At 45.8% G+C, this 21,302-nt stretch overlaps 2 protein-coding genes across 4 annotated transcripts in view; one reads left to right on the top strand and one right to left on the bottom strand.

Moving 5' to 3' along the window:
- The window catches only part of LOC125038505 (zinc transporter 2-like), a 49,259-nt gene that overhangs the window by 5,551 nt on the left and 22,406 nt on the right, over positions 1 to 21,302 (top strand). The gene's annotated exons all lie outside the window — the stretch shown is intronic.
- LOC125038506 (zinc transporter ZIP10-like) overlaps positions 1 to 21,302 on the bottom strand; it is a 36,028-nt gene that overhangs the window by 3,680 nt on the left and 11,046 nt on the right. The window contains exon 1 of one of the 3 annotated variants that reach the window (XM_047631985.1): positions 17,265 to 17,562. The exons of 1 other annotated variant lie outside the window; for it this stretch is intronic. The gene's annotated coding sequence lies outside the window, so the exon portion shown is untranslated. Of the gene's footprint in view, positions 1 to 16,694; positions 17,213 to 17,264; positions 17,563 to 21,302 lie in introns of those variants that run through there. One more of the 3 variants, XM_047631987.1, reaches the window with a different exon arrangement.

Genomic DNA, 21,302 nt, shown 5'->3' with positions numbered 1-21,302 from the left:
GATGACGAGGAGAAAGGAGGAGGGAAGATGGAAGAAAAGGAAAGAGGAAGGAGGGTGTGATGACGAAGAAGGAAGATGGAAGAGGAGGGAATATGAAAAATGAGGAAAGAGGGAAGCGTGTATGATGAAGAGTAGGGAAGACGAAGATGGGGGATGAGGAGGAGGAGAAAAGATAAATGGTGATGAAGAGGATGAAAGATGAAAAATGAGGAAAGAGAGAAGAGGGCGTGACGAAAGAGTAGCGAAGAGGAGAGAAGAGCGAATAGGAGGAGGAAGGAATGCAGACGAATCCCAGGCGGCGAACATGACCGCCATTCCACCAAAAGGTCTTCGGTGCAATGAATCTCACCAGTAACCTTCCTCCTCCCTATTCCCTGCCTTGTGTTTCCCGATCTTATCTCTCAACCGCGATAAATAGCTGAGGTTACCAACCACCTCGTACCAATAATAAATGAATAAAATAATAAATGCATAAATAAATAAATAGTCGTCTTCGGATGAAACCGAACCATTTTTTTGTTTGTCTTTTTTTTGTTTTTGTTTTTTATCCAATCATTCACGTTGGATAAAATTCGGTTCATAAGTGCGCTAGTTTTCAATTATTTTCGTCCTTTCGTATCTTCAGCGTCCTCTCCTTTCATTCATTGTTCTTCTTTTATCTCTCCTCCTATCTGACATTTCTTCCTTCGTTTCATCATCGTTTATTTTGGATTTTATGCCTGTCTCTCTCTCTCACTGTCTGTCTCTCTCTCACTGTCTGTCTCTCTCTCTCTCTCTCTCTCTCTCTCTCTCTCTCTCTCTGTCTCTCTCTCTCTCTCGGTCTCTCTCTCTCTCTCTCTCTATCTCTCTTTCTATCTCTCTCTCTATCTCTCTCTCTATCTCTCTCTCTCTCTCTCTCTATCTCTCTCTCTCTCTCTCTCTCTCTCTGTCTCTCTCTCTCTCTCTCTCTCTCTCTCTCTCTCTCTCTCTCTCTCTCTCTCTCTCTCTCTCTCTCTCTCTCTCTCTCTCTCTCTCTCTCTCTCTCTCTCTCTCTCTCTCTCTCTCTCTCTCTCTCTCTCTCTCTCTCTCTCTCTCTCTCTCTGTCTCTCTCTCTCTCTCTCTCTCTCTCTCTCTCTCTCTCTCTCTGTCTCTCTCTCTCTCTCTCTCTCTCTCTCTCTCTCTCTCTCTCTCTCTCTCTCTCTCTCTCTCTCTCTCTCTCTCTCTCTCTCTCTCTCTCTCTCTCTCAGATCTAGGACAACTTCTGCTAAAGGTGTTGGCTTCATTCTATATTCCTCTCCTCCTTCCGTTCGTACTATCTCTCCTCTTTCTTTTCGCTCTTCCCTCTACCTTCCTCTTCCCCTCCTTCGCCCTCCCTCCTTTCATCACCTTCACCCCCCCCCCCTTCCATCCTCCTTCCTCTCCCCCTCCTTCCGCCCTTCTCCTCTCTACCCCTGCCCCTCTCCCCGCCCTCCCTTCTCCCTCCTCTCTTCCACTCTGCCCCCCCCCCCCTCCTTCCCTCCTGCTCCTGCTCGCCTCACTTTTGCACAATCATGCTCCTCTCTCCTCTACCCTCCCCCTCCCTAACCTATCTCATGAAGCCCTTCGATTTATTCCATGTGCAATGACCCAAATACTAACGGGATAAACACACACATGCACACACATGCACACACACATGCACATGCACACATGCACAGGGACGCATGCACACAAACACACACACACATGCACACACAAATGCACACACAAATGCGCACACACACACGCACAGGGACGCACGCACACAAACACACGCACCCACACACGCACACAAACACACTCACCCACACACTCACCCACCCACACACTCACCCAGACACTAGTAATAGTCCCCCTCCCCGTCTTTCTAAGCGGACTTGCCAATACTCGCACGCTCCCCCGATATTCGCCAACCGGACGCTGCGCCGAGCTAGCACCACGCTCTCCTAGGCCGAGGGTCCCGGATGTGGCGGGATGTCTCCAGATTCTCTGCCTAATGACAAAATCCCCGATTTGTTTTCCTCCTCCTCCCGCAATTTAGTAACAATGAAAAAAAATTAATGGAAGAGCATTATACCCACGGTAACGCCTTCGTGGAATGTGACTCATGTTTAATACAAAGAACTACCTTCGAAAAAGGAATGTGAAATTGTAAAATGTTTTACCCGCCAGTAGTATATCACCTTTATCTAAGAGAAAGAAAGAAAGAGTGTCAAAAAATGTCATTAATTTACGGGGCAAATGCACAAAAGATTATCATCCCTGTTGCTTAAGCTTTTTTTTTTTTTTTTTTTTTAAGCCTCGGTATTTTGCCTTTGTTATTTTCGTTTTCTGCTTTCTTTTCTTTTCTTTCTTTTTCTAAGAAGATACACAAGCATAGTCGTGACCTTTCATTACATAATACATTCCCTTACACGACTTCATTCGTATTCAAATAATAATAATAATAATGATGAATAAATTAATAGAAATATATTCGCATAGCATTATCAGCAACATATCATCGATAATATAACAAAAATAATAACGATAATAAAAGCGATAGTAGTAATAATCAAAAATCAAAATGATAATAATAATACCGAAATATTAATAACAAGAATATCAGTAGTAATAATAATGATAATAATAAAAAATAATAATTAAAAAAATTATAATAAATACAAAAATAATGGTAACAATAAGAACAATGCAGAACAGTATAAACAATAAAAATAATGCAGAACACTATAAACAATAAAAATAATGAACACTATAAACAATAAAAATAATGAACACACTACTAGTATATCATAAACCAACGCAAACTCGAAGCCAAATATAGACCCATAAAAATAATAACTTTTCCCTACATTCATTTGATTTATATATTTGTGTTCTTATTTCGAAAACAAGTGTTTCATGTGATCATATCTATGAATTGCGAAACCAGCTGATTCATGGTACCTTGGGGTATTGTGGAATCAGCTGATTCCTTACACGTTGGATTCATGTGAAATCAGCTGATTCATTGGACGTTCGTGCACGGGGAAATCAGCTGATTCCTGCGACGTTGGGGTATTCCGAAATCAGCTGATTCATTGGACGTTCGTGTTCGGGGAAATCAGCTGATTCCTGCGACGTTGGGGTATTGCGAAATCAGCTGATCCCTGGGACGTTGGGGTATTGCGAAATCAGCTGATCCCTGGGACGTTGGGGTATTGCGAAATCAGCTGATTACACTTATATTTATGGATTGTGGATTTCGAGAGACAAATTGAGAAACTGCGCACTTGTACATGTACAAAAATCTGCTATTACTGTCATGGAAATATCAGGCATTGTTTTAAAAAGTGAATTATTTCAGACATTTACTGTTTTATTTCTTCCTAACGTTCACTCTCATTTTCATCTTACTTTATTATTCCTTATTTCACGTCTACCTCTCCGGTTCTCTTTTTCTTTATCTCTTAACCTCTTCTTCCTCTTCTTTTTCTTTTTTTTTCTCCTTCTTCCTCTTCTTCTTTTTTTCTACTTCTTCCTTTTCTTTCTTTCTCTTCTTCTACTTCTTCCACCCTTCCCTTCCCTTCGCCTCCCTTCCTCCTCCTCCTCCTCATCCTGCTTTTTTTTTTTTTTTTTTTTTTATGTTGCTGTCCCAAGCATTGCGGATATAATTAGGTTGTTCTCGTTGCTGTTCTGACCGTCGTGGGTTGTTGGTGCTGCTGTCGGTGATGCTGTTCTGATCATGGTCACCTTTACGGAACCGCAGGGGACAGCCCGCGCCTCTCCGACCATCATTTTTGTCAAAGGTATGTAGGCCTAAGTTTGGGCTCGAGGTCGATACGCCAAGAAGAATGAGGAAGGATGAATAGGATGGGATGGGGAAGGGGAAGGAGACAGTGAGGGAGAGGAGAGGGGAGGAGAGGGGAGGAGAGGGAGACTAAGAGAAAGAGGGAGACAGTGAGGGAGAGGGAAAGGGAGACAGTGAGGGAGAGGGAAAGGGAGACAGTGAGGGATGGGTAAAGGGAGGGAAAGCGGAGGGAGAGGGGAAGTGAGAGAGACAATGAAGGAAAGGCAGAGGGATTAGGGAAGGTGGTCAGAAGAGAGGGGGTGGAGAAGGACACAGGTAGAGAGAGGGGCAGCCTGGGGCAGAGCGAAAGAAACTGAGGGAAATTTATTCAAATAAAACACGGCCGCTCCTTGCCCAACTACAATCCCCATTCACTTCCCTCCTTCCCACTCTCTCCCCTCCCTCCAGCCTTCCCCTCCCCCCTCCCACTTATCCTTCCTCTTTCCCTCCGCCCCTTACCTCCACCTTCCCTCCTCCCCTCTTAACTCCGCCCCCACGCAGGTAATAACCCCCTCCCCCCTCCTTTTCTCTCTCCACCTCCCTCCCCTCACCGCCCCCGCTCTACCCACCTATCCTCCACCTGTACCTCACTTGGACACGTACTTTGCCTTTTCACTGTAGCTCTTTGTATGTTTGTTATTTTTGTGGCTGTTTTACATCTATTTGCTGTTATTTTTTTAAGTGTATAGTATTTACACACGCACGTACGCACGCACGCACGTGCGGGCGCTCACTCGCTCGTTCGCTTACACACACACACACACACACACACACACACACACACACACACACACACACACACACACACACACACACACACACACACACACACACACATATACACACACACGTTCTTAGATCATACCATCCACTATTTTTTCATGTGATTATTAAATGCTATTTATAGTTTATACATTTACGATTTCATCATCCAATTTCCATTGAAATTTCTCTCGCTCCTCCCACGCAACAGTTGAAAATAATGTACCTGAACTTCCTTAAGCGTGCGTGTGAGTGTAAGAGAGTGTGCTAGTGTGAGTGAGTGGGTGCAAGGGATTGCGAGTGTTTGCTTGGGAGTTAGTATTAGTTTGAGTGCTCGTGTTTGTGTCAGTGAGAGTATGAGAGTTTTTTCTTCACTGACAAGTTCAGCAAGAGTGAGAGTGAAAGCATGTGTGAGTGCGATTCCCCGAAAACAGAGGCATGCTTTCTACCGCGATGTCTGGCAGGCCGACCAGTCCGGAGCCAAGCCCTCTCTCTCACTCTCATCATTACTGGCATTCTGTTTACATTAGTGGTTATTATCGCTCATGGTTAATTAACCGCAGCTCGCGATTAGATACATCTCCGGTTCGACCCTGTCCTTATATGTCTTTCGTAGCTGGAGGAAACACGCCTTCGGATTGCACATCCACTTCTCTGAGCATTCACACAATCAAGGACAAGGAGAGAGAGAGGGGGGGGGGAGGGAGATGAAGAGAGGGAGTCCGTTGAAGAGGAGAGGGGAGAAGGGGAGAAAGAGAGCCAGAGTAAAAGTCAGAGAGGGAGGAGAGGGGCACAGGAAGACAAGAGATCATCAGAACCAAGGAACCAGGTAGCTCCACTTCCATGTGTCCCGTTGAACCAAAAAAGATAAAATTTATTTTTTTCCCGGGAGAATTCTGGCGGCTGTTAATGGTAGGGAACTCTTCGTTATCAAAATTACAAGAGAGGTATCTTTGTTTTACTTCTGGTAAATACAACAATGTCGAGTAAATTCTACGATGAATTATATATCTAGCTACATCTGGTATCTCACGGCGCACTCTCATTGGCTAAATGTGATGACGCCCCTTTATTTGACCCGGTCAATCTGAGCGATATTTTACGGTGTTTTATCAGTGCATTTTCCTTGGAAATGGTCCAATAATAACAATGGTAGATTAGTAAATGAAAACGAAACAAAATATAACAAATAAAAAAAAGGTAATATTTGCAGAGAATCAAGGCAAAAGGATTAGCTCGGAAATTGCCAACGAAGATTTCCATCAAATTAGTGATCAGAACAAACAGGTAGCATGACCTGTCTCACCCAAGGGGGGGGGTCAGTGACTGTTTGTCTGTGGTCGTGTAAGGTGCTTTGTGTGTGTGTGATCGTCAGGCACACTCCCACTATCAGTTGCCGATTTTATAGTGAATTGTGAGTGAAAATGGTAAATTAACCGTCGAAAGAGCAGCGAGCTGAAATGGTAAATTAACTGCTTATGGAAAAATAAATTGAATCGACAGTCGCATGTGTACGGTAAATCGATGAATGAAAAGCGGAAGTGTTCGTGGAAGACATTTTAAACACTTAAACTAACCCTCAAATGTTTAAGAAAAAAAACAGAGGTGTAGAATTTTACGATGAAATGGAGGGAAAAGCTATATAGAGTAACATATTTCGTTAGAAAGGAAAGTCCAAAAATGAGCATATCGAAAATAAAGTGTTAAAACGAAATCGTAAACCAGGAATAGATTACGATTCATAATTCGACCTCTCCAGCGTGTATTGCATTCGTAGTAACATTAATTATATTGTTAATGATTATGATATACCGATAGTTTAAGTAACTCATCAATCTACACACACGCGCGCACACCCACGCACTCACATACACCTAAAGAGGATTGCCTCGAGCGAGATAGTCCAAGAGCAAACATTATTTGGAACGATTTGGTACCTGATCTTTAATACGATAAATGGTTCGCCACCTATGACACAGAACAGCTGTTAAAATTACTGGAACTTTTTAGTGACTGGGGGAAGAAGTGTGTGTGTGTGTGTGTGTGTGTGTGTGTGTGTGTGTGTGTGTGTGTGTGTGTGTGTGTGTGTGTGTGTGTGTGTGTGTGTGTGTGTGCGCGTGTGCGCGTGTGCGTGCTCGCGCGCATGGGCGTGTACGTGGGCGTGAACCAATAGCTGTATCCAAGGTCTGTTCAGGCTGTTTCAAAATTGCTGTGACGTCACAAATAGGTGCTCGATCCGGTCCACTGAAACTATTTCGCCAGTAGTGTAACAAATTCGATCTATATTTACAATAACCATTATCTCCCTGTATTTATGCCTTCCTTCCAAAATACATAGGACTAAATTACGATAACAATTGCCTTCGGGCTTAATGAAATATTTTACGCCTGTATCCACCAACTCCAGGTTATGACGTCATCACAACCTGCGCGAACCGAGGAGGGAGGAATAACTTCGTATTCTCTGGCCGTGAATAATCATACACGGAGTTTCTTAGAGTTATATATGTAATGTAAAAAGAATATATATATATACATTTTACACAATACACTCTTAACCCCAATGTGGAGATCAGCGCGCCCGCCCGCCCGCATGCTCCCATTCAGCCCTTGTTACAAGCGGCACCATTTCGCATAATAGAGTGCCTCTTCAAGTGTCATAATTCTCCAATCTTGAGGAATACCCCCCCCCCCCCCCCGCACCCCTCTGTGTCCTCTCACAACCCTTATTCCATTACGTGGCTTCATCTGTCTGTCTGTCTTGGGCCTTCATATTTTTTTTCTTTATTATTATTTTCTTGTAATCTTTCATTCTCCCTCGTTTGTACGTATGCGTGCACGTATACGTATATGTGTACATGTACGTCTGCGCATGTTTCATGAAACGAGATAGAGAAGGGAATGAGAGATCGCCAAGTAAACATTAGAATGAGCGTGGAAGCGTGCTAAGGGCGGATCCACGCACGCACATAAACACGCAAGCACGCACGCACGTACCCGCACACACACATACACATACACATACACATACACAAACACATACACATACACATACACATACACATATACACATACACATATACACACACACACACATACACACATACACACATACACACATACACACATACACACATACACACATACACACACACACACACACACACACATACACATACACATACACATACACACAAACACACACATACACACACACACGTGAGTCTTAAAGGAATCGATGGCTCAAAGACTGAGGGAGAAGATAGTGAGGTACCAGGTATGACAGGCATATACTTAACCCCCCCTATTCCCCCCTCCCTGCCCCCCCCACCCCTGCCCAAAGAGTAACAGTTAAAGCTAAATAACCCCCCCCCCCCCCCCGAGATTAATCATAAAACGAAATAACTCGTCCGGAATAAACGCCATCTTTCCTTTCCAAAATAACCGCATAAAAAACGAAGAAAGCCCAACATAATAAAAAATAATAGGCCTAATATATTTTCAAATCCAAACTGGGGCCGTATCCCTTACGACTTGGAAATAAAAAAAAAAAAAAAAAATAAAATCACACAGGACGCGAAAATGAACTTTAGGACGGGGTGGCTTACGTACGGTTTCTCCCTGCGTTCCCGAGTGAGGTCAGGTCCAGATTATTAGTAGCGCCTAATGTTGCCGATTGTGAGATTTCTGTGAGCGAAGAAGGGGAAAGGATAGAGAGAGAGAGAAAATAAGGATGGGATGGGGAAAGGATAGCGATAAAAAAATAAGGATGGGATGGGAAAAGGGTAGAAAGAGAGAGAAAGAATAAGGATAGGGAGGGAAAGGAGAGCGATGATAGGGAGGAATAGAGATTGAGAGAAATATACAGAGAGGGAGTGATATTAGAATGGAGGGAGAAAAAGAGAAAGATGGAGACATGAAATGAGAAAAAAAAACATACATAAAAACATATAAACAAAATCTGCCTAATAACAATGGGAATAATGACAATGAAAAAAAAAAAACTAGAAGCGAGCACATATAATGTATAACACCAACAGCAAATTAAAAATAATAGAATAACAATTATAACCCCCAAAAAATAAATATATATATATATATATATATATATACACACAAGCTTCGTTTTCTCTCTGACCTTGCGTGCAGGACACCAGGCAAGAAAACATTGGGGGACGGGAGGGAACGAGGGAGGGGGGAGGGGAGGGGAGGGGGAGGGGGGGAGGAAGTGAGAGAGAGTTGAGAGAAGAGAGAGGGAATGTTGATGTAGGAAAGGAGTGAGCGGGGAGGGAAAAGGGAAAGGAAGAAAGAGGCTATGATGAGATAGAGAGAGAGAGAGAGAGAGAGAGAGAGAGAGAGAGAGAGAGAGAGAGAGAGAGAGAGAGAGAGAGAGAGAGAGAGAGAATTGCACACGATTTAAAATGCAACGCGGTCTTGAAAAGCAAGTAATCAAGAAATAAAAGAAGACAGGAAAAGGGGATGTTACAGGGATGATGGAAGAGGGGAGAGCGGGGAAAAAAAGGAGAGAAAAGGCAAGGAAGATGAAGACGGACAAATACAGACAAATGAATGAGAGGGAAACAAAATGAGAAACCCTGCTTCCTCTCCCTCCTTCCCTCGCTCTCCTATCTTCCCTCCCTTCCTCCTACCCACTATCCCTCGTTTCCCCATCGTCCCTCCCTCCCTCCTTCCCCCATCGTCCCTCCCTCCCTCCTTCCCCCTCCCCGCCCCCCCCCCACTATAGCAGCCATCGATACAAGGCGGGTATAAAAAAGTGGGAATACATCCTGGATTGGTTGAGGGGGGAGGGAGGAGGAGGAGAAGGAGGAGAAGAAGGAGAAGAAGGAGAAGAAGGAGAAGAAGGAGAAGAAGGAGAAGAAGAAGAAGAAGAAGAAGAAGAAGAAGAAGAAGAAGAAGAAGAAGAAGAAGAAGAAGAAGAAGAAGAAGAAGAAGAAGAAGAAGAAGAAGAAGAAGATTAGGAGGAGGAGCAGGAGAAGAAGAGGAGGATTGGGAGGAAGAGGAGGAGGATTAGGAGGAGGAGGAGAAGGAGGAAGAGGAAGAGGAGTAGGAGTAGGAAAGAAGGCAGAATGGAAAGTGGGAAGAGAAGGGAAGGCAGAGAGGGAAGGGGTCTACCAGGAGGGGTATGTCGCCCCCCCCCCTAATGTCTGACATAGGAGGAAATGTGTCCTTCACGTCCTCCTCCAATCTACTCCTTCTCCCTCTACCCTCTCCCGCTTTTCCCCTTTTCTCTCCCCTCTCCTCCCTCTCCCCGTTTTTTCCTCTCTTCTCTATCTTCCCACTTATCTCTCTTCCCTCTTCACTCTCCTCGCTTTCCTCTACCCCTTTCCTTTCCCCTCTCCCCTCTCTTCCCTCTCCCCTCTCTTCCCTCTCCCCTCTCTTCTCTCTCCCCTCTTTTCCCTCTCCCCATTCATCCCTCTCCCCTCTCTACCCTCTCGTCCTCCTCCCTTACCCTCCTTCCTTCCCTCCCTCCCTCCCTCCCTCCCTCCCTCCCTCCCTCCCTCCCTCCCTCCCTCCCTCCCTCCCTCCCTCCCTCCCTTCCCCTCAACATTTCACCTTTCCCCTTCGTTTAAGGTCAGGTTCAAGGTCGAGGTAAGGTTGGCCGTTAAGGGCGAGGGAGCAGGAGGAGGAATGAAAGCGAGGGGGAGAGAGAATAACAAAAAAAAAAAGGAGAGGGGAGAAAGGAGAGGGAAAGAGGGACAGCGAGAGAGAGAGAGAGAGAGAGAGAGAGAGAGAGAGAGAGAGAGAGAGAGAGAGAGAGAGAGAGAGAGAGAGAGAGAGAGACGGGGGGAAGGCGAAGGGAAGAAGGAGAAAAAAAAAGAGAATAGAAATGACCCAAGACGAAAAGAAAAGAAAAAATAAAGGTAACGAAAATAAAACATTACACACAAACATAAAGGAAAGATCAAAGGTTAAAGTTCGACTTGCTTCTAACGTGGTTGTGACCCGGTTTCTCCCTAACCTCGTTCTTCCATAGTCCCTTCCCCTGCCCTCCCCCATCTCCCCCCCCCCCGCCTCCTCCCTCCATGTATGTTTCTTTCTCACTTTCTTTCTTTCTCTCTTTCTTTTATTTCTCTTTCGTTCTTTCTCGCTCTCTTTCTTTCGTTCTCTCTCTCTCTCTTTCGTTCTCTCTCTCTATCGTTCTCTCTCATTCGCTCTCTCCTTCGCTCTCTCTCTCTTTCGCTCTCTCCCTCTTTCGCTCTCTCTCTCTTTCGCTCTCTCTCTCTCTTTCGCTCTCTCCCTCTCTTTCGCTCTCTCCCTCTCTTTCGCTCTCTCCCTCTCTTTCGCTCTCTCCCTCTCTTTCGCTCTCTCCCTCTCTTTCGCTCTCTCCCTCTCTTTCGCTCTCTCCCTCTCTTTCGCTCTCTCCCTCTCTTTCGCTCTCTCCCTCTCTTTCGCTCTCTCCCTCTCTTTCGCTCTCTCCCTCTCTTTCGCTCTCTCCCTCTCTTTCGCTCTCTCCCTCTCTTTCGCTCTCTCCCTCTCTTTCGCTCTCTCCCTCTCTTTCGCTCTCTCCCTCTCTTTCGCTCTCTCCCTCTCTTTCGCTCTCTCCCTCTCTTTCGCTCTCTCCCTCTCTTTCGCTCTCTCCCTCTCTTTCGCTCTCTCCCTCTCTTTCGCTCTCTCCCTCTCTTTCGCTCTCTCCCTCTCTTTCGCTCTCTCCCTCTCTTTCGCTCTCTCCCTCTCTTTCGCTCTCTCCCTCTCTTTCGCTCTCTCCCTCTCTTTCGCTCTCTCCCTCTCTTTCGCTCTCTCCCTCTCTTTCGCTCTCTCCCTCTCTTTCGCTCTCTCCCTCTCTTTCGCTCTCTCCCTCTCTTTCATTCGCTCTCTCTTTCTCTCTCTCTCTTTCTCTCTCTCTCTCTCTCTCTCTCTCTCTCTCTCTCTCTCTCTCTCTCTCTCTCTCTCTCTCTCTCTCTCTCTCTCTCTCTCTCTCTCTCTCTCTCTAAAATCCTAAGGTCCTCAAAATCATTGTAAACTCGCTCTCATTCTCCCGGCAAGTACAGGTTTGTCATTTGAGCAGGCAACCTATGTTGACTTGGTTTCGAGCTCCTGCAATTCGAGGAAAAGGCAAAGATGCCCCTTGCTGTAAAGACGAATTCGTGTGGTGTCCGTGGGTGGGCGGGGGGCGTTTGAGGGTTGGGGTGGGGGTGGATGGGGTGTGGGGGGGTTGGGGGGTCAAGGGAAAAGGGTGCCGTGAAAAAGGACTGTTTGAGTTAAGGGTGCCACCGGCGAGACGAGTTTGGGGAACGGTTGCTGTGATCCTTTGGTGGCATCGCCGGTTGGAACCCATTTTACCTCCATACTCACCCCCCCCCCCCCACCCTCCCTTCCCTTCCCTTCTCCTTTTTCATTTTCCTTCGCATTCTTCACCCCCCCCCCCCCTTTTCTTTTCTTTTTTTAGTTTTCCGACCTGTTTTTCTCCTTTCCTCGTTCTCTTCTTCTCCATTATTTCCTCTTCCCCCTCTTATCTAATCTTCCTTTCCTTTTCTCCCTTCCCATTTCTCCTTCAATTCCCCTTTTTTTTCTACTCCCCTTTCCTCTTTCTTTCTTTTTTTTACTCCCCTTTTCCTCTTTCTCTTCTTTTTCTACTCCCCCCTTTCCTCTATTTCTTCCACCATTTCCCTTTCTCCCCAACACACCCTTAACTCTCCAACCCAAAATGGGCCGCCGCAACGTGTTTTTATGTTGCTGTTTGCCCATGGGTGACGCCGCCTCCCTTCTCCCTTCCCCTCCCTTCTCCCTTCTCCCTTCCCCCCTTCTCCCTTCCCCCCTTCTCCCTCCCCCCCTTCTTCCTTTTCCCTTCTCCCTTCCCCTCCTTTATCCCTCCTCCCTTCTCCCTTCTCCCTTCCTCCCTTCTTTTCGCCTCACTGCGAGCCCACACCCCTTACCTACCCCCCCACCCACCACCACGTTCCTTTCCTTCCGTATCCTTAGTGCAATTCCTCCCCCCCCCCCCCTCCTTCTCCCTCTCTTCCTTACCCTTCCCTCAGTTCCACGACCTACCCTCCTGCTTCTCCTTTTTATCCTTCCCTATCTACCTTCCCGTCTCTTCGCTCCCTCTCTTCCTCCCCCTTTCCTTGCCGAAAGAGCTACCCTTCTTTCCTCTTCTCCCCTTTATCCCCTCTTTTGTTCCCTTTAACCCCGTCTCTCTTGCGTTTCCCCTTCCCACCTCGCCAATTCTCTTTGCCTCTTCACTCTTCCTTCCTTCTCTACCTAGCTCCCTTACCCTTAGCTTCTCCATTTACCTTCTCTTCGCTTTTCCAAACCTATATCTTCAACTCCCTCCCCCCAACCCCCACTATCTTAAACCCTTTCCCATCCATCTCCTCCCGCCTCCACCTTCCATCCTCCACTTTTTCCCTTCAACTCTCCACCCTCTCCTCTTCCACCTTCTATCCTCTCCCCTTCCACCCTCACCCTCACCCTTTCCCTTCCTCCCTCACCCTTTCCCTTTCCCTTTCCCTTCCTCCCTCACCCTTTCCCTTTCCCTTTCCCTTTCCCTTCCTCCCTCACCCTTTCCCTTTCCCTTTCCCTTTCCCTTTCCCTTTCCCTTCACCTTCCACCCCTTCCTTCCCCCCTTCCCCCCCTTTCCCCTATCCCCCTAATTCCTCTGCTTATTTTCGACGGTCCGGCCGTGTTGCAGGTTGCAGCAGCAGCAGGGTAGGAGCTGTTTGCCGTGGCAATGCGTGCGTGCGTTTGCAATATGTGCATGTTGGGTTAGCGTCTGCGATTATGTCAGATCCCCCACCCCCCCTTCTTAACCCCCTCTCCCTCTCGCCTTCTCCAACATTCTTTCTTTCTCTCCCAATCCTTTGGTTTTCGGTGTTTATTTCTGTCTCTTTCCTTCCTCTCTGCTTCTACTGCATTTTTTTTTTCTCTTTCTCTTTTTCATTTTCACATTTTCACTCACTCGAGCTTAAATTCGAAAAAAAACGGAAGTCAATAACAAACGTGTGCGTATGCGTGTGCGTATGCGTGTGCGTTTGCGTATGCGTGTGCGCGTACATGTACATGTGCGTGTGCGTGTATGTGTACATGTGCATGTGCATGTGCATCAACATGTGTATGTGTATGTGTATGTGTATATGCGTGTGTGTGAACCCGAGAAATGGTTCCAACACAACAAAATGTTTTAAAAAAAAGAAAACCGAGGAAAAGTAGTGGCCGGCTCGACGTCAAGGGAAGCGATGATGATGATGATGAGTGAGGGGAGCGGGGAGGGAGGGAGGGAGGGAGGGAGGGGAGGGAGGGAGGGAGGGGAGGGAGGGAGGGAGGGAGGGAGGAGGCAAATAAGAGGGAAGGCGGAGGGGGGAGAAACGAAGGGAAGGGTAGAAAGGAAGGGATACTGAGATGAGCAGAGATGTATGGTGTGAGAGAGGGAAGGAGGGAAGGAGAGAAGGAGGGAAGGAGGGAAGGAGGGAAGGGAGGAGAAGGAGGGAAGGAGAGAAGGAGAGAAGGAGGGAAGGAGAGAAGGAGAGAAGGAGGGAAGGAAAGAAGGAGGGAAGGAGAGAAGGAGGGAAGGAGGGAAGGAGAGAAGGAGAGAAGGAAGAAAGGAGAGAAGGAGGGAAGGAGAGAGAGAGAGAGAGAGAAAGGGGGGGGGTTAGACAGATAGAGAGAAAGAGAAAGAAGAATAACGAAAGATCAAGAACACGAAAAAAAAAAAGAACAAGCCACGGCGAAAGAAACCGAGAGCGAAAGCGACAGAAAGAGACGGGCATATCTGACCATCGCCGGCGAATATTGCCGCAAAGGGAGAGCTACTGTTATGAAGACGTGTCCCCCCCTCCCCCCCCACCCCACCCCGGCCGATTTTCTCCTTGGGGTCGGAGAGGGCGGTGGTTAATAGAAGGATAACAAAGGGTGAAAAAAAAAAATAATCCTTTCCCCTTACTTGGTGTCTCAGCCTCTCCTTCTTCACCCTGCCTCGTTTTACCTCCTTTTCTCTGCTTTCTTCCCTTCTCTTCCTCTTCTCCTACCCGTTCTACCCTTAGCTTCATGCTTATTTTTATCTTCTTACTCTCTCCCTCTCTCTCTCTCTCTTCCTTTCCCTACCTTTCCCTACCTTTACCTTTCCCTTCCCTTCCCTTTCCATCTCATCCTATCCTCCATCCCTTCTCTTCATTCCCTCCCTCTCTCCCTCTCACTACCCTCCCTCCATTCATTCCCTTCCTCTCTCCCTCTCACTACCCTTCCTTCCTTCATTCCCTCCCTCTCTCCCTCTCACTACCCACCCTCCCTCCCTCTCACTACCCACCCACCCACCCTCAATCCCTCCCCCCCTCCCTCCCTCCCTTCCTCCCTCCCTCCTCGTCTCTCCCTTTCACAACCCTCCCTCCCTCCTCTCTCTCCCTTTCACAACCCTCCCTCCCTCCTCCTCACTCCCTCTCACATCCTCTCCTCTCACTACCCACCCTTCCTCCCTCCCTCCCTCCCTCCCTCCCTCCCTCTATCTCCCTTTCACAACCCTCCCTCCCTCCCTCTCTCTCCCTTTCACAACCCTCCCTCCCTCCTCCCTCACTCCCTCGCACTCCCCTCCCCTCCGCCCGCCCGCCACACGCAAGACATACAGAAGCAATACTTCCCTCGGTTTCTCCTTTTCTCTTTTCTCTCCCTTGTGCCTTGGGACGCCGGGAAATCACGCGCTACACTCACGCACGACCATTGTGGGTCGGTTATTTTGGTTTTAATTGTTTTTATTATTCTTGTTTTTTATAATTTTAGTATTATTTGTTTTTGTTGTTGTTGTTGTTCTTTTTTTGGACCCCTCATGGAAACGCAGATAATAGTAATTATAGCTAAAAATGATGATGGTGATGATGATGGTGGTGATGATGGTGATGATGGTAATGGTAATGATGGTAATGGTAATGATGATGATGATGGTGATAATGATAATGATGATGATGATGGTGATGATGGTGGTGATGGTGATAATTGATTGATTGTGACAATGACGATGATCATGATTGCAGTAATAACCGTAACAACAACGATAATATTATTATTATTATTATTATTATTATTATTATTATTATTATAATTATTATTATTATTATAATTATTATTATTTCAACAATAACAACAATGACTCAAAAGACAACAAAACCGTTACAGCAAAATGCCTAATAACAATGACAAATATGGAAATATGGTGCAATATCGCACGATCTACAGACAGACAGATATCTTATCATGTCTTAAGCCCTGTGCCTGGGATTATGTAGTGTAAAGAAATGAGGCAAGTGAACAAAGAGGGAATAAGTTCGACATCATCAGTTGTTATAGATAAGATTAGTGTACTTTATGGGTAAGATCTACCCAAATATAAGTAGTTACAGGGACGATTTACCCAAATATAAGTCGTTACAGGGACGTTTTACCCAAATATAAGTAGTTACAGGGACGATTTACCCTAATATAAGTAGTTACAGGGACGATTTACCCAAATATAAGTAGTTACAGGGACGATTTACCCAAATATAAGTAGTTACAGGGACGATTTACCCAAGTATAAGTAGTTACAGGGACGTTTTACCCAAATATAAGTAGTTACAGGGACGTTTTACCCAAATATAAGTAGTTACAGGGACGTTTTACCAAAATATAAGTAGTTACAGGGACGATTTACCCAAGTATAAGTAGTTACAGGGACGATTTACCCAAATATTGAATGATTATAGGTAAGATAATACGCAGTCGGATCTAGCTTTGTTTAACTAAATGTTTACAGGCAAATTAACTCAAATGAAAGTCTTTATCAAAATTCACCCAAATAAATAAGGGCATTTAAACAAAATTCACCCAAAGAAAATGTCTCCATATGCCAAATTTGCCTGAATAAATACGTGTATATAAGCACCCTTGGCTAAGTATATGTCATTAAGCAAATTTTACTCAAATAAACGTTCACAAGCAAACTTTACCCAAATAAACGTCCTAAAGCAAACTTTACCCAAACAAACGTTCGCAAGCAAACTTTACCCATATAAACGTTCGCAAACAAAATAATAAACACGAATCCTCTAAACAAGTGTCCAGAACAAAAAAACAAAACGCGAGGGCAGCGAAGGCACAAGGCATCGAGCTCGTCAACACTTACATAAGTAGGCACAAAAATCTCCCGTTAAGCAGGTCTCTCTCACACACACACGGCGCATTATCACGTTTCAGCTCGTTCAGAAGGGCACTTTGGTGTGAAAACACTACGGAATATTGTTATTTTCTTTTTTTTTTGGGGGGGGGAGGTCCTCAGTTTATTATTATTATTATTATTATTATTATTATTATTATTATTATTATTATTATTATTTCATTTTCTGGTAATGTGTAGTTTGCTTTGTTTCCTTTACATTGTTTTCGTGTGATTTTCACTCCAAAAATATCGATCACATAACGTAATGGTTACGTAAGTTTCAAAAGTAAACAAACAAACACGTACACGACACGGCTTCTCACACCGCGAAAATAAGCATAAATAAAAACAAATACAAATAACTACCATTCAAAACATAAACAAGTTATAACCCAAATTTCTCTTTCTTTTTTAAATCTGACTCCGCTTTCCCCCTCCAAAAAAAGCAACGACAATAATAACTTTTTCTTTTTAAATCCGACCTTTTTTTCCAACCGATCCAAAAAAAATTAAAATTAAAAAAAAAAAATCCTCAACTGAGCTCCGTCCAGTCGTAACAAAACCGAAGAAAACAGGTCAGCGGCTTCTCAGAAAAGGTCCTGGCAGCGAGGCGAGGTCATACCGACTGGCAACCTCGGGGGCAACAACAACACAGCTCGCGGCGGTCACGGCATGGAGGGGTGCAGTTGCCAACGCGTGCTTTTGCAGCACCGGTTGACGGGCAGAAATTGGTGCTCTTAATTTTGTTGTTGTCACTGTTATTGATTTTAATTCTTAGTTTTTTGTTGCTGTTGCTGTTGTTGTTGTTGTTGTTGTTGTTGTTGTTGTTACTGTTGTTGATTTTAATTCTTTGTTTTTGTTGCTGTTGTTTATTTTGTTGTTTTTGTTGCTACTGTTCTTATTTGAGTTCTCCTTTTCTTCCTTCTGCTCTTGCTTCACCTTCTTCCTCCCATTCTTAGTTTCTTCTCCTTTTTCTCGATCTACTCTTCCTCCTCTCTTTATCTTTCCACTTCTCCTCCTCCTTCGCTTTCACCCCTGCTCCTTCTCCTTCTTCTCCCTCTTTTTCTCCTCATTTTCTTCTCTCTCCTTAACCCTTTATTTCTCCTTCTCGTCTTTCCCCCTTTTCTTCTTCTTCTTCTTCTTCTTCTTCTTCTTCTTCTTCTTCTTCTTCTTCTTCTTCTTCTTTTTCTTTTCTTTTTCTTTTTCTTTTTCTTTTTCTTTTTCTTTTCCTTCTTCTTCTTCTTCTTCTCCTCCTTCTCCTTCTCCTTCTCCTTCTCCTTCTCCTTCTCCTTCTCCTCCTCCTCCTCCTCATTCTAATCCCTCCTCTTTTTCTCCTTCTCATCTTTCCCCTTTTCCTTCTACTTCTCTTTCTCCTCTCTCCAGTATGGGGAAAAGAAGAGAAGAAAAGAAAAGAAAAGAAAAGGGAAGGGAACGAAACGAAAGTGAAGGGAATGGAAAGGGGGGGGGGGAGAAGGAGAGGAAGAGTGGTGGGAGAGAAGGGAAAGGCAAGGGGGGAGGGGGTAGCTAGGTGATATTAGGTGGGGGAGAGGGAGAGTGCCTCGAGGGAGGTGATAAAAGGAGAGGGGGGAGGGAGGAGAAAAAGGGGGCGGTTTTAGGGAGGGACAGGGGGGGGGGTAAGTGGGAGAAATAGATGTCTGGGGGGAAGAGAGGGGGAGTAGGAGGGGGGAGGGAAGAGAGGGAAGGAGTGGAGGGGGTATAAGGTACAAAGGGGGGGAGGGAATAGATGGGTATAATGTACCTAGGGGGGGGGGGGCAGAGAGGGGGAATAGGGGGAAGGGGGTATAAGGTACAAAGGGGGGGAGGGGAAGTAGGGGGAAGAAGAGAGTGGAAGCAGAAAGGGGAGGGGGAGGTGATTTTGTCACAGCTAAGCTTCAAATGGTCAAATGGTCATTGAGTCCTCTGAATTACATATATATATATATATATATATATATATATATATATTTGTGTGTGTGTTTTGACCTTTAATCGCATTTTATTAATATTTTTTATTGTTTTTCAATAGTTTATCCATATTTTTTTGTTGTATTCACATTACGACTTTATTGATATCTTATTTTACCAACATTTCCCTTTCCGTTAACATTCTTAATGTTTATCAATATTTTAAATACTTATTTGTATTATTTTTAAATGCGAAATCATCCCTTACTCTCTATATTTCCCTTATCTCGAACTTTTTTTCTTTAATGCTGATTACTCATGAAACACACACGTACCCACACACACACACATGTACCCACACACACACGCACCCACACACACATGCACCCACACACACACAAATGCACCCACACACACACGCATCCACACACACACGCACCCACACACACACGCACCCACACACACACGCACCCGCACACACACCCACGCACCCACACACACACGCACCCACACACACACGCACCCACACACACACGCACCCACACACACACGCACCCACACACACACGCACCCACACACACACGCACCCACACACACACGCACCCACACACACACGCACCCACACACACACGCACCCACACACACACGCACCCACACACACACGCACCCACACACACACGCACCCACACACACACGCACCCACACACACACGCACCCACACACACACACCCACACACACACGCACCCACACACACACGCACCCACACACACACGCACCCACACACACACGCACCCACACACCCACCTACCCACACACGCACCCACCCACCCACACACGCACCCACCCACCCACACACCCACCTACCCACACACGCACCCACCCAAACACACACACACCAATAAGTTTTAGAACATTTCGGTTCACGAAAGATTACAAAGCGAGGTGGAGAGGGGGAGGAGGAGGAGGAGGAGGAGGAGGAGGAGGAGGAGGAGGAGGAGGAGGAGGAGGAGGAGGAGGAGGAGGAGGAGGAGGAGGAGGAGGAGGAGGAGGAGGAGGAGGAGGAGGAGGAGGAGGAGGAGGAGGAGGAGGAGGAGGAGGAGGAGGAGGAGGCGGAGGAGGAGGAGGAGGAGGAGGAGGGGTTAGGCGATTCCATTACCCCCCACCCCCACCCCAACCCCCACCTTCACACCCAACCCCCGATCAAAATACGCTCGCCAACGCATAATAAAAGGACGATAAAAACGAAAGAATAATGGCCCCTGAAAATAACAATAAAAATGTTACTATCGCGTCACCCCCTCTCCCCCCCCTTCCCCCCCTTTCCTAATTTAGAAAAAGAAAACATACGTGGAATCTTTGAACGGACGATTTAAGTCTTTTATGACGTAAGTGACGGGTGGGAGGGGAGGGGAGGGCGTAGGAGGGGGAGGGGGAAGTGGGAAGGGAGGAAGGAAGGAAAGATGGAAGAGAAGAAGGAAAAGGCGGAGGGAGAGGGGGAAAGGGGGGGAAGGAAAGGGGAAGCAGCGAAGAAAGAAAGAAAGAGGTGAACAAGGGAAATTGGAGAAAGAAGCAGAAGAGGACGAGGGAATGGACAAGAGCGGGGAGATAAGGAAAGGAAGACACGGAAGAAGAGAAAGAGGGAAGAAGAGACAGAGGAAAGAAGGAGAGGGGGGGATAAGGAACGGAGAGCTAAGGGGAAGGGAATAGAAAGAGGGGAGAATGAAGAGACGATAAGAAGTAAAAGAACAAGAAGCAAAAGATGGAAAAGTACGAAAGCAAGGGAAGCGAGAAAGGTAATTGAGAGGTTTCGGGAGGAAGGGGAAAGGAAATAAAGAAAAAGAAGAAAATAAAATAAAAATAAGTTGAGGGGTTGAGGGCATAGGGACGGGGGAGGGGGAGGGGAAGGGGGCAGTCGGGTCAGAGGTCAAGAAGAGGGGACCAAGAGTGTGTGCGGGAGAGGGAAGAGCAGAGGAGGGGAGGGGGAGAAGAAAAGGGAAGATGAAAGAAAGATGAAAGAAAGAGAGCAGAACAGGGGATGAGGACAAGGCAAAAGGGGAAAAAATACAGAATTAAAGAGAAACAAGGGGAGAGGAAACTTTGGATTTCAGATTCAAATATCTATCTGCCAGTAATACATTTGATTACATATGTTTACAGCAAAGTTCCCTCAGCAGACAAGACGCAAAAAAAAAAAAAAAAAAAAAAAAAGTGACAAATCAATACATCAAAAAGATTTTTAAAAATGCAATACTGCTTGAACACAAGAGCAAAGGTGAGAGGGGTAAGAAAACAGAGGTGGAGAAGAATGGAACAGAATAGAAGAGGAAAGAAAGAGAAGGGAAGACGGGAGAGAGAGAGGAGGAAAGAGCGGGAAGAGAGAGAAGGAAAGAGGGGAGAGAGAGAAGAAAAGAGGGAAGAGAAAGAAGGAAAGTGGGAAGAGAGACAAGGGAAGAGAGGAGACAGAAATGGAAGAGGGGAAGAGAGAAAAGGAAAGAGGGAAAAGAGAAAAGGAAAGAGGGAAGAAAGACAATGAGAGGGAAGAGAGACAGAAGGAAAAAGGGGAGAGAGAGGAGGAAAGACGGGAGGAAGAGAATAGAAAAGGAAAGAGAGGAGAAGAGAAGAGTAGAGAAGAGAAAGAGAAGGAAAAAGGGGGAAGAACAAAAACGGGG

This window comes from Penaeus chinensis, chromosome 25 (genome assembly GCF_019202785.1).
Source record: "Penaeus chinensis breed Huanghai No. 1 chromosome 25, ASM1920278v2, whole genome shotgun sequence".
NCBI lineage: Eukaryota > Metazoa > Arthropoda > Malacostraca > Decapoda > Penaeidae > Penaeus > Penaeus chinensis.
Note: the sequence above shows the minus strand (reverse complement) of the source record. Positions and strands in the feature narration are given on the sequence as shown.